The following is a 4547-nucleotide window of genomic DNA, read 5'->3' as shown; positions in this document are numbered from 1 at the left end:
TTCTGCTCTGATCTTTATAATTTCCTTCCTTGTCCAAGCTTTGGGCTTCACCTTCTCTTATTTTTCTGAGAGTTTGAGGTTCAGTGCTAGATTACTTATTTGAGCTTACTCTGTTTTTCTGATATGAGAATTTACTGCTACATATTTTCCTTGAGAGTAATTTGATTGCATCTCATAAGCTCCAGTATATTGTATTGGCATTATCATTTAATTGTAGTAACTAATTTATTATTTAATTTCATCTATGACCCATTAGTTTTTCAGGGTAGTGTTATTTAATTTCCATGTGTTTATGCAGTTTTTGTAATTTCTTTTGCGGTTAAATCTCAATTTTGCTGCACTATGGTCTGATAATGTGCATAAGATAGTGCTAATTTCTTTGTGTTTCCTTAAGAATGCTGATCTATGAGCTAGTATGTGGTGTATTTTGGAGAACATGTCATGTGCAGCTGAGAAGAATGTTTGTTGTTAAATTGTGAGTAGAACACTCTGTAAACATCAAGTAAGTCCCATTTTTTGAAGGTTTGATTCAGTTCTGATATTTTTTTGTTGATTTTTTGCCTAGTCAATCTGTCTACTTGTGACAGTGAGATATTTGAGATCTCCCATTACAATTGTATTAGTGTTTATTTGATTTTTTATGTCATTAATATTTGTTTCATATAGTTGGTTAAACTAATATTTGATACTCAAATATTTATGATTATTATCGCTCCCTCTTGGGTTGTTCCCTGTACAAGGATATTGATTAGTCTTGGCTTGAAATCGACTTTGTCTGTGAGTAGAATAGCTACCCCTGCTTTTTGGTGGGTCATGTCATATGGAGTATTATTTTACATCCTTTGAATCTCAGTCTATGAATTTCTTTTTAAAATAAATATTTTTTTGTATTTAGCACATTGTTGGATCTTTTTTCTTGATCTATTCTGCAAATATCTTTTTCTTGATTGATGAATTCAGACTACACTGATGGCTTTAACTCAATATGCATTGAGTTATTCTTTCCTATTTTGGACATTCATGATCTCCATTATTTTCTGAAGCTCTTTTTTTTGTTTGTTTGTCTGTATCTCCTCTCGATTCACTAACGAAGTCCTTTATTATGGTAATCATCTCTTCAGTTATCTGAGAAATTATTTTTAATTTGATTTTTAGAGCCAAATTCATCTGCTTTGTTACTTCCACTATTAACATTTCAGAGAGTTTAGATAGGTACTGTTGAATCATGCCACATCACTGCCTTCTGAGTGTGCCCTAGGTGAGCTGGAAGTCTGTGGTTGCATCTTGCTTCTGTGTCTTCTCATTTTCTGTTCTTTTTTTTTACATTGATAATTTCAAATTGCTTATGGTAGATTTTTAGTGCTAGTATTGAGAAGGCCTTAGGGAATGGCTTCTCCCACCCCCTCCCCAAATGTCTTCCAGGTGTGGATGGTTTATAGCCTTTGAGTCTGTTGCCAGATACTATGTCTTCAATTTATTAGTGTTGAGAAGTTTCTGCCTATTTGGCCTAGTCTCTTTGGCACTGATCTGTGTTATTGCTTATGACTTTCAGACAATCTTGGTCTTGGTGTACAAGGAAAAACAACTGATTAGAGCAACTATATCACTATGGCTAAAGTAGTACAATCAGGAATAACAACAGCATCAAGCACAGTCTAGAAAAAACAAACTGTGGTAACAATATGTCACCTTTAAAAGTACGAACAAGAGTGCATTGATGTGAGGCTTCTTTCTCTTTGGAAAAGACTTCATTTTAATTTTTCAAAGAACTAGCTCCTCAATTAGTTGATTTTTTGTCTTGATTTCATTGATTTCTGCTCTAATCTTTGTGATTTCCTCCCATTATTTTTATTGAGGCCTGGATTGTTGCTATACTTTCTATAAATATATTGCTAATTTCATCTGGGTTATCTTCTAGTTTTTCTCTAATTCCAACTAGCCTAAAGTGGTTCGGTTAAATGTTATCTATGAGTTTCTGGCTCATTTATTTGTTTATTTGGATGTGGCATCTTCGAGCACTTCCTCATAATTTATCATTATGTCCTGAATTTCACACACTCTGACTTCACATTGGTCATTTCTGCAATGTATGAATTATATAAGTTTTAAATTTCAGATATTCCTATATCTTTTTTTTCAAACTGAGAAAGTTTTATTTTTAAAACAAAACAAACAGCAGTAACATATCTAAATGCCAGCACAAAGGTTCACTGGGTTTTGCAAAAGAGAAAGTGGCACTCACGCATCAGGTGAATAGGGAAATCACGGAGACAGGACTTTGGTCAGTGGTGACCCAACCTCACATGCACTTAGGTCAGAAATCACTCCACATTTGTGTGGAAACCGTGATGAGTGCGGCAAGTCAGGAGAAACGGTGAGTGACCCCAAGATCCCTCTCCCTACTCGATGTAGTCTCGCCCTGTTTCTAAGAATTAAAATAATCAGAGGATCTTTTTTTGCATTGTTGTTACCAGAGTTTGAACTCATGACCTTGTGCTTGCCAGGCAGGCATCAGAGGAGGATCATTTTACAAAGAGCTTTAAAATCAAATAACACTTCCAAAAGTCCAAAATAGATATGAGGTCATGGCTGCAGTTGTACAGGAAAACAGGGAGCCTGATTAAACACAACAGCAGGCACTAATCTAGTCATACATTGTCGTGACAGGAGGGGTGATGCCACCCTAATACAGGATAGTCTTCTTCATGATGCACAGGAATTCCTGCTCATTCACCTCTCCATCTCCATCTTGATCAGCTTCAACAATCATTTCCTGCAATTCCTCATCCATCAGGTTCTCACCCAACTCCTTGGCCACGTGTTTCAGATTTTTAAAAAATATTTTCCAGGTTTCATCATCATCAAAGAGCTTGAAAGCTTTCAGGACTTCTTTTGTATCTTTCTCAGACATTTTCTGAGTCATGAGAGTCAAAAAGTCACAAAAGTTCATTTTGTCTTTCCCTCCTTATCAATTGTGCCTATTATTTTCTTGATTTCTTTTTTCTTGGGCTCAAAGCCCAGGGCTTTCATTGCCACCTTTAGTTCCTTTACATCAGTGCTCCCTGTCCCATCTGCATCAGAGATCAAAAGCTTCCTGGATTTCCTGTTTCTGCTCTTCAGTCAGCTCTGGCTTAGGACTCATCCTTTTTCTCTGGGTACTTGATGCCCATTTTAACTTTTTAAAATTGGAGGTCATTGCCAACGACATGTCTTATATCTTTTTGTGGGTTCTAAATCTTTGGTAAATTTGTCATTCATGTTTGAAATCATTCTGGTCAGTTCTTCCAATTTTTTTACTTGTTTACCTCAAGTCCACATTGGGCAGTTTGAGTCATAATTCTGAGAAATTTTGGTTCATTTCCTCTTTGAACTCAACTACTTTCTTCATCTCTTCTTTAATATGTTGTTAAAGTTCTGCTACCTGGTATCTGTGTTCCTCTCCATTTGTGCCCAATCAATCTTTATCAGGAGAGCTGGGAGATTTGTGGGTCTTCTGTCATCTTGCTTTCCCTTGAACTTGCGTGCATGGATGTTGGTTTTTATCCCCTTTTTCCTTTTTTGTTGTTGTTTTTGTTTTAATTTGATGTTTTGTCTTAAGACAGAGTTTCTCTGTGTGGTTCAGGCTGGTTTTGAACCTACCATGTAAGCCAGGCTGGCCTCACACTCATGGCAAATCCTCCTGTTTCAAACTCCCAAATGCTGGAATTACAAGTATGCACTACCATGTCCAATTTCCTCCTTTTTTTGTACTGTGTCTAGAAGAATGGTGAAAGCTTGTAGCTTATATGAAGATTTTTAGCCAGATGCTACGTCTCCATGATATATTTTCATCTTTGTATGCCCAGAGATAGATTTACCTATTCGGTTATTTATGTAAGTGATCTGGACTCTGCACCTATGTTCTTCAAGAAAAACTATTCCTGACTAGAACTCTATCAATACATTCCATTATGTATCACTTATATAAGATAATTTTTACTTTTACACTTTCCCTCTTTATCAATACTCTATAAAGACTATGTTAATTTCTTATTAGCAGTTATTTCAGAGTGTGGTGGGAGAAGCAGAGAAAAGAGATTGAGCACAGTGTGAAAGAAGAGTGTAAATCTGTAAGGGGGTCAGTAAAAGCAATAGAAACAGATGGAAGAAAATGAGCAATCTTTGTTAAGAGTACTTTTAGTTGGATTGAATGGTTAGTGTTGAGAGTATAAGAATGATATTTGTGGATATTAGAATGCAATATATGAGGAGGAAGATATATTTTATGATTGAAGAAAGCTATGTGCCTGTAGGAATCAGTTGATAAATTTGTGTATTTGTAATTTAGAAAAGAGGTTTGAGAGTCCAGGTGACTGGTAACTTACAAAAGATGCAAAATAAGAAAAAGTGGGTACTAGTTTGATACAGTAGAAGATACAAGTGACTGAAAGAAAGCAGACTAAGGCAAAGTAGAAACTTGAAAGGAGTTTATATATTGGGAAAAATAATTAGGAAATAGATTTTCTGTGGAATCTTCAGGTGAAGAAACTAGATAGGCAGTGGAGAAG

General features: G+C 35.7%; 1 pseudogene; it reads right to left on the bottom strand.

The window, feature by feature from the left end:
* Window positions 1-2683: 2683 nt before the first annotated feature.
* LOC100721496 (centrin-2-like) lies at window positions 2684-3196 on the bottom strand (annotated as a pseudogene).
* Window positions 3197-4547: the final 1351 nt, after the last annotated feature.

The sequence above is a fragment of the Cavia porcellus genome, unplaced genomic scaffold, assembly GCF_034190915.1.
Source record: "Cavia porcellus strain 051 isolate PalLab524CR breed Dunkin Hartley unplaced genomic scaffold, mCavPor4.1 scaffold_3, whole genome shotgun sequence".
In the NCBI taxonomy this organism is placed as follows: domain Eukaryota; kingdom Metazoa; phylum Chordata; class Mammalia; order Rodentia; family Caviidae; genus Cavia; species Cavia porcellus.
Note: the sequence above shows the minus strand (reverse complement) of the source record. Positions and strands in the feature narration are given on the sequence as shown.